At 33.1% G+C, this 9,338-nt stretch overlaps 1 long non-coding RNA gene across 11 annotated transcripts in view; it reads left to right on the top strand.

Annotated features, from left to right (window-relative positions):
- The first annotated feature begins 1,174 nt into the window (after positions 1-1,174).
- Positions 1,175-9,338, top strand: part of LOC106462452 — a 159,716-nt gene continuing 151,552 nt past the window's right edge. For 5 of the 11 annotated variants that reach the window (XR_002611272.1, XR_002611275.1, XR_002611276.1 and 2 more), the window contains exons 1-3: positions 1,176-1,705; positions 2,263-2,361; positions 5,553-6,863. This is a non-coding gene — a long non-coding RNA (uncharacterized LOC106462452). Of the gene's footprint in view, positions 1,706-1,794; positions 1,872-1,990; positions 2,073-2,262; positions 2,362-5,552; positions 6,864-9,338 lie in introns of those variants that run through there. The other 6 variants (XR_002611270.1, XR_002611273.1, XR_001290992.2 and 3 more) reach the window with 5 other exon arrangements.

Genomic DNA, 9,338 nt, shown 5'->3' with positions numbered 1-9,338 from the left:
ACTCCTAGTACTGACATTCATATCTGGGATGTGACTTCTAACAGGACTGAAGATTTCTGCATTAGGGCTTAGCTGCGGGGTCTGGAAGGGGCTTGCCATTTTCTGGGGCTGATTAAGTCGATGGTTAATGTTTCATCCTTGAATAAAAGACAAAAATCATCCTTTAATGTATCTAATTCGCTTTTGAATTTACAAATGTTTTCCATTTGTACTTCTTGCCACTGTTGTAGTCTCTCTTCTTGTTTATTTTCTTTCTCCTCCAATAGCTGTTGTAATCTCTCTTCTTGTTTATTTTCCTGTTCGAGCTGCCACTGTTGCAAGTTTTCTTGCCACTGCTGTAATCTCTCTTCTTGTTTATTTTGCTGTTCGAACTGCCACTGTTGCAGGTTTTCTTGCAACTGCTGTAATCTTATTTCTTGTTTATTTTCTCGTTCTTCTTGTTTCTTTTCTTGTTTATTCTCTCGTTCTTCTTGTTTCTTTTCTTTTTCCTCTAACAGTTGCTGTAATTTCCCTTCTTGTTTCTTTTCTTTTTCCTCCAAGAACTGCCTGTAATTTCTCTTCTTGTTTCTTTTATTTTTCCTCCAAGAACTGCTGTAATTTCTCTTCTTGTTTTTTTCTTTTTCCTCCAAGAACTGCTGTAATTTCTCTTCTTGTTTCTCTTCTCGTTCTTCTTGTTTCTTTTGCTGTTCTTGTATTGCTGCCATCAAATCTGCTAAGCTGTAGTTTGATTTGCAGCTTTTCGTTTCCATTTTTTTTATCCCACTTCTGACATCAATTTGTTACATCTCGGTTCGTTAGTTAATTTTCCGTAAATTCGTTCCTACAAAACTTTAGGACACAAGTTGTTTCTTAAATAAAACTGGTTTATTCTTTCTGAATATAACTTTGCATACACTTAATTTCAACAGTCGCGCTAAAACAAGCGCTATAACTCACGTCTCACGTGGCCAACAATATTTTATCTGCATACATTCAATTACTCATTACTTTGACTGCAGTTCAATTACTCATTACGTTGACTGCAGTTGAATTACTCATTACCTCTCGGTCACTTCGTGGCCGGTCTTATATATACAAGACTACACTATAAGTAGAAAGATCACGAGATTTAAGGAAAAGACGTGAAAGTTCGAGAATGACGTGGCGTGATACTAGTCACGTGATCTCAATGTCGTAACAATATATATATGAATATATATATAATTGTGGATACAACATTTCGGGCATTGCCCAACTTCAGGTATCACTAATTGAACAGTAAATCCGTAAACGAAAACATTCTGCTGGATATTGAGATATAGATTGGAGTAGAGTGTTAGTTCAAATAGTAAATGAGTATTGAATAAGAGTTATCGCATTTGTTTTGTTATTTAGTTGCTTGGTGAGTTACGTGTTTGATTATTCAACAAAACTAGTAGTTAAGTTAGGCGTGCGTCTCGCAGTTTATATTGAAGCATAGAATTTTAGGGCAAACCTACACTGATTAAGTTGTGGAGTTAGCATTCAAACGTTTGTGTAGTTAGATCTATAACTTGGTAGTGAACATGGCTCTATAAACATAACAAACAATAAGAAGGAATAGACTAATTTGCTATTTATACGTGGACTGGACACATTATAACTACTAATAATATTCCAGTTGTTTTGAGGATCTTCATGTATTACAAAATGACTTGGAGTAATTGGTATGATGAAGAAATACTTGGTAAATGACTTTCAATTTTACTTTATAAATTATAATTAGTGCATAATATCATAATTTGGATCACGTGTAATTAATACAGATGTGAACTAACTCAATAGAGTGACTGTAGAAGGGACCTTGATATATTTGTGGATAAGTCACTCAAGCTATCAACCAGTATTCTGTTGTAAGTAGTAGTAGTATTTTAGAATTTTAGGGTGTATTTATAAACATTATTTCAAAGTCAAGAGGCAGTTTTCTTTCTATACATTTCACTAGTTAAGCCTCACTTGGTATACTATACACAGTTTTGATCTCCTTATTTAAGAGAGGATTCAGAAAAGGGCTACTTGGGATGATTCCAGAAATGGAATGGTCACAGGAATAGGTTAAGAACTCTTTTCTTTTCAAAAAGATGTTAAAAATTAAAGGATGATGATATTGAAGTTACAAGATCATCAAGGTTATCAATGATACAAAGGTTTTTGATTTTTTTATGCTGTATTCTGAATATGACAGGAGAATGCAATTTTAAGACTATGAAAATACAGACTAGTATAGTTTTATTTTATTAACAGGGTTACTAACTTATGGAATGAGTTTGTGTCAGCAGTAGCAGAGGCCAGCAATTTACAGGAGTTTAAGAGGGAAGTCAATGATTTCCTGAGAAGCAAAAAGTGAGTTTTAAATTTTTACTCTTTCTGAGGATGAGTGTGAAAAGACAACTGTGAAGGCCCAAATGGTCTCTTGGTGTTCATAGGATATGCTAATTCAGAATTTCTATTAATATTTACATGTTTATTGTTGCACATAACAACTGTACAGTACATACCAAGTATTAAGTTTCAAATAAGATGCTTAAATATTAGTAATAGATTAGATAAAAACATTGAATCAATTAACTTTAAAAACATTATTGGTTACTGAGAAGTCTGATCAATTAAGGTACTTTGGTAAGCTCACAAACAATGTGTTAGTTTTTAAGTGACTTAACAATTTCCAATCACAAGAAGGTTTCTTGCCACTGAGTAGAGTCTGGGATATTATGTCATGTAAAACTGTCTGCATAGTGCTTATATGATATAAAGTAGTAGTGAAAACTTGACAGATTAAAATAATTTAATTAATAAAACAAGAAAACAACATTTCAGGGCAACAGCCCTTCATCAGGTTACTAGTGACAATGAATTGATCATTTATAGGTTTTTTGACACAACAAATCTACTGGTGGCATTGTTTTGTTGATTGGAGACATGTTTTATACTCTTATGGCAAATCTGACAAAATATGCAGCTAAGACTATATAAAGAATGGGTATTTTAAATTTACATGCTTCTTTTTTTTTGTCTTTCAAAATGAACATTTAAAATAATCAATATCCGGTTTATTCTAAAAAGTTGAACAAATTGCACTGAGTATAGTGTAGAGCATGTATGTTAACTTCAACTGAAACTTTTGAAAGTGTAAAACTAATTAAGGTTAAGCATTTATTAAGTACACCCCCATATCCTAACTTGATGTTTAATGTATTTTCAGAACAGACATCATGAATAAGTGTGTATTTGATAAAATCAGTGCCTGCTAAAATCCAAACAAGCTAATCTCAATTTGCACACAACAAAAAATCACAAACATTCATGCAAGCAAGCTTAAGAGATGATAACCTGCATTTGCATATAGACAGAAACTTTTGTGATGACCCTAATTATACTGTATGTTGTCACAAAAACTATGTATCATCATCTACTTCGAAATCACACCTTAGGAGACTAGGAAAAATAGACACTTGATCTGCCTCACCAAATCCTAAAGAAAAACGGCACTGTCGTTCTGATAATCAAAGTTTTTACTTCAAAGCACATTCTTGTTTTGTGTCAAATCGATAAGAAGCACCCAGATAGTCAAAAGCATGTAGTTGTGTGTACTACAGCAGACCATGAACACTATAAAACATTAAAAAAAGACATATTGGTTGCATGAGTTGCTCATGGGGATCAGTGGGTACATGAGGTGTCAGTGAGAGTACAAGGATCAGTCAATGACTTGCATGCAGCAGATGCTGGGTATCACTATGATTGTAAAACCAAATTTACTGCACCAAAGTCAGTACAACTTGCATGTATAAGTAGAGCAACAGCTCAAGAGCCAACATTAAAGGAATAAATGTTTGACCAGCTCATGTCCTCAGCTCCCACTGATGAAACATTCTTCCACATGAGCATAATGAGAGCACGTTTGTAAGCATGTATATGGAAACATGCATTAGAAGCCAGTCCTCCACCCATTGACCCTACATTATTTAACTGGTTGAAGGTTAAATAATGGTTAATGACACAACATCCTGCAATATTTCCATCTGGCATACTACCTTCTCCAGAATCTATACTCGAGTTGGTAAAGTGTACTTCTGCAAGGTGCACTTTGTCAAGATGTTCATGTTATTCAGCTATGGTGCCATGTGCAATATTCTGTGGTTGTGAAGGTGGATCAGACTGTGTCAGTGAGCATACTAAAATAAATATGCAAGGTATTCCAGATGAAGAGAACTAAATGAATGTTATAAACTTGTATATTCACATGGTGTCCTTTTTTTTCTTTATTTTGTAGGGGTATACTGGAGTATACTGCTATTGGGGTTGTACGGTTGAGGTATTCACTGTACTGTTATTGTGTGTTTTTAATAATAGTTTTATTTACTTATCACATGTGTTATTTAAATGTAAAATTTTGTAACAAAGCATGAAGTGTTTTGCAAGAAATCCATGTAATAAATGTCATTTGGTTTATTTTTTTAGATTTAGTCCTTTGTTTCATTGCAGAAAAATTCAACATTTTTTGTCAGACTCACCATAAGAGTATAAAACATGTTTCCAATCAATACAATGATGCCACCAGTAGATTTGTTGTGCCCAAAAACCTAGAAATGAACAGTTTATTCAACATTCTATCACAAATTATATATCACTAAATATTTCACAGATTAAATGTAAATGCATATAATTCCACAGACTTCTTTCTACTCCCATAGTGTACACCCCTTTGTATGATACTTGTGTGTTTAAGTTTGATGCAAAATTATTCATCATTGAAAGATATTTTTGACAATCTTAATGTGCTGTAATCATTATAACTAAAATAAATTGCTGGTGTTATTATGAATGAAATACATATTTTTTTAATTTTGCTACTGATCATTTTTTAAATGTTACTAGCATTTTCAAATAATAATGTCCTGATGTTTGATTCACCTTGTATCTTTGATAGCTCATTAAAAGTTCATACCTGTTATTTATGAAATAGATTTTATAAATATTTGAGTTTGATACCACAGTGTATCAGTGAAAAGAGAATATAACAGTTCCTAAAAGGCTTAGCATGTTCAACAGATGCTCTTTTTTTTGTGGTAGAAGTTAAAAAAAAGCACTAAGGAGGAATATGTAATACATAAGGATTTGGCTAAGCAGGAAATATTCATGATATTATCAGTAGCATGTTGTAGATGAAATGCATACATGCTTAGTAGTGTTTCAAAAGGAAGTTGAATAGCAAGGTTCAGAAATACTATGCACCCCTCCACAGAGCTAAAGACCATTGCTTTATGCATCTGCTGAGAAGGTTTTCTACACTTTACAAACCCTGAACAAAACTCTCACCCCTGTGTTTATTAACATAGATTGTGCTAGCCTATGAAGTAATTATCATTAGACTACAGCCCTCCACTAATAGGAGGGTGATACTTCTTTTCCTTAGATTTTCAACCAGCTTAATACCAGATGCATGCTCACTTTTCTGTACCTTACTGTTTAACTTTCCTATATACCACACAGAACAGTTTGCTGATCACTTGATTTTTTATATTATCTTGTAGCCATGACTCACTCTTCCTCTTTGTAATGTTGACTGGCAGTGGGAAGATTAGAACAATAAGAATACGCAGAAGAGAAAAGTAATATTGGAGTTCAACCAGTCCTTGGAGTGCACCTGATGTTATATGGGATAAAATAATAAAAAAAAACAGTTTTACATTAAATTGTTATTTATTTGTACTGAATAACCTGTACTGAATTTTTACTAAAGTGAAAATGCAGTAATGGGTAAAAAATTTCTTAGGATTCAAAGAGAGGTATGCTGGGGTTCAAATAAAACATCCCATATATGGACCATATGAATTATTTTGGTTTGCATTGAACAAAAAACAAAAACAACGTATGTTAATGTAAAATAAACAAGGAATGTTGTTTCAAAGTATTTTAATACTGCATGTAAATAAAAGTAGTTGCTGGCATTGATATTGTCCATGAACTCCAATGGTTCATTAAAATAGAACAATTTAAAAGGAAGGAACTGAGTCAGCTGTGGACCACATTAAACAGAACAATGTTTTGTAGTCTGCAAAAGTGGTGGCATGCAAAAAGGTTCAGTCCTCATTTTTACATTTTGGTATGCATGCTCACTGATGGATCACTTATTTGAAGCCCTAAGTATATTGATTTCAAGCACATTTTTTCAATTTCAGTTAACATTTGAAAAATGCCATTATCATTATCTTAGTTAAAAATCATTTTAGATTATTTTGTAATTTATTGTAAAGCAGAAATTTCATGTAACTGGATAACTATTCCAAAAATCAAAATATAATGTTGAGTTTTATTAATACTCTTCTTTCATTTAGTCAGTAATTAACAGTATTCAAATAAAAAAGGACATTATGTTCAGTAATCACCCTAATGTTTAAGTCAGAATACTTTTACTTTTTTTTGGAACTGGTGATCTTGTGTACCTTATAGCAAGATAAAATGAACTTGGAAAAATAAAGACAGATCACTTGCAAAACTTGGAAAATTTGTGTGTTTTTCACACTAACATTATGTAAAATTATGAGAACTCAGACACACTGAAATAAGGTGTGTAGAAATTGGTAATTTAAGGCAATAGAGAGAAAAATAAATTAAAACTATTATTCTTCCCATTATGAAAGTGTGTATAAAATCATTATTACATTGTTTTTGGTGAATTTCTAATCACTTGTGGTAATTTATAGATTTTGATGTAATACTGATGAGATCAAATTATTCACTTTGTTAAAATTAATCAATTATGTATATGTTTACTCTGTGTATTGAGCCAGATTTGAAATGGTGTTAAAGGTGGAACAGTCAACAGGTTCAACTCAGCATTGGTAAGTTTATAAAAACATTTCTTCAAATATACACTATTTTCAATTATTTTTCAACTTTTTACTTATTGTTTAATTTTTATAATAATATTAGATCTTTTCCAAAACCTGTACAATAATTCTTATTGGGGTGCAGTAACAGTAGTGTTTGTACAAAAATTATATAATAAACTATAGAAAAATGTAAAAAAAAGCAGTTTTAGAAAAATAACTTTCAAGCAAACTGAAAACACCTATTTATCAAAGGTTGTTGCAATAAAATAAACAACAATTTGCAATGTATTTCAAATTGCAAAGCTGTTTTTTTCACAATTATTATAATGATACTCAGTTTTTGTCTGTCTTGAAAATATGTGTGCATCTTACTATTGTTATGTATCTGCTTGTTTGTTAATTTCTGGTAGAAATTCTTTCTGACGAACATCAGCAATATGAGTCCTTTCTTGATTAAACCAGTTTATTCTTCCTCGATACAAACTTTTAGTACACAGTAGTTCCACAATCAGTACGTTTCTCGTCACTTTAAACTTAACAACTTTTATAATACATGCAAAAAATCACAGCGATTCACAATCTATATCTCCACTGGCTTTCTCTGCCAGGCTCATATACTAACGAAGAGGCATCTCCAAAAATTGCGGACTTTGCTGATAATTCGAGGTACTCCTCACTCATGCCACCAGCGTCACGTGACTTCCGCTGTCGTAACACTGCCCCTTCCTTAGTATTGTTCGTCCCAAACAATAGCCACTTACATTAAACCAATAGATAATTAACAATAACTTAATTAAATGTACAGAATTTACAAACACAAAATTAAAATACAACAAAGTATCTTAATTTTACAGGACGTATCTTCTTCCGTACTGGTCTCCATCTCATTGGCTTCTGCTTCACGTGAGGTTCCTCTGCTCCATCGGGAATTGTCCTATCCTCGGTAACAGTCACAAGAGTGGTAGTAACTTCATCAAGGGTTTCACTGTTTCCCTTCTCAAAACCGAGTAGAGTTTTTTCTTTGACAGTGGCTTTTCCAGGTGACACGTCCTCAGCGGCATCTTTTGTTCCATTATTCACTTCGTCCCAACTGAAATCTCCTGGACCATGATAATGCCAAAGCCTGTTGGCATGCACCACCTTTGGCTTACCTCGCCGACCACATTTTACTCGGAAAGTCATGTCTCAGAGACTATCCACTATGTCATATGGGCTTTCCCATGGATAAGACAACTTAGGAGACTTCCCTTTGGTCTTCATGATATTATACAACCACACCTTGTCTCCTGGTACAAAGCTGACTTCAGTAGATCTCTTATCATAACATAGCTTCATGGAATCAGCAGACGTTTTCAAGTTTGAACGCACTTGATGGTGAATATCATCCATCCTTCCAGATAACACTTTCACGAACTCTGGCACATTTTCAGGCAACTCTTCGTAAGGTGGGCGTCCTGTTATCAGGTCCACTGGCAACTACAAATTTAAATTCAAATGAATATAAAAAAATCACAAACTCTTTGAGTTCAAAGTCCTAAGTCTAATTCATGTAAAGACTTTGCACTCGCCACTCGGTAACTCTTAACCCTAACAATCGTGGATCAACTTCTTTCCTAAAAATATATATCTATTTTGAGTTAAGTTTTCAATATAATGATTAATATAAACAGATATACCATGCAGCATGACTTAAGCTACATGCAGTTTTTTCCAGAAGTAACTTTTCTAACGCTTATAGAAAAGCCCTATTGGCCAGCTAAATACAACCTCTACATAAAATGGCAGTTACTATAATAAGCACCACCCACATTCATATTATAAAATCCAGAGAACAACGTTTCATCACGTGCTTTCCTTATCATCCTATGATTGGGGAGATACAGCAATTGGAATAATTGGTACTGAAATTGACACTTTCGACTAGGATTGGCTAAAAGTTTTACAACTGAGGTTTAACATGCCTAGACGCAGTTTTATAAAGAAAACAGACTAGAAAAAGGTTTAGATACCAATCATAGATGGCAGGACCAGTGCTGAGGTGAAAGGAAATATCTTAAAAAAAATTTTGAAAAACATTTCTTCTTAGAAACGATTCCCACTGTCCCTATCTACTATCTAGCGAAACCAGATCATCTGTCCATCAACATTTGAATACTTTATTAGGTGTGTATTTATGAAGAGTGTACTTATTATTACAAATTATTTCTAACTCGTTTTTATGTTCAATTTGTACTTCTTTTACTTTGTTAATTGTCTATTTTTTTTCAGTTTCTGTATTTTATAGTTAGTGTTAATTCATTTGAAGGCTTTGCCAGCAGTGCAAATTGCAGTGTAAACCTTCCATAAAATCCTACAAATCCTTCAATCCCTCTAGTTTTACACTGCTAAATTAGGGACAGCTAGCACAGATAGCTGTTGTGTAGCTTTGCATGAAATTCAAATTCTTTTTTTATTTGCAGTCTAAAACGTATTTTAGGAATTTTT

This window comes from Limulus polyphemus, unplaced genomic scaffold (genome assembly GCF_000517525.1).
Source record: "Limulus polyphemus unplaced genomic scaffold, Limulus_polyphemus-2.1.2 Scaffold1169, whole genome shotgun sequence".
NCBI classification, from domain to species: Eukaryota; Metazoa; Arthropoda; class Merostomata; order Xiphosura; family Limulidae; genus Limulus; species Limulus polyphemus.
The sequence above is the reverse complement of the archived record's forward strand: the minus strand, read 5'-3'. Positions and strand labels throughout refer to the sequence as shown.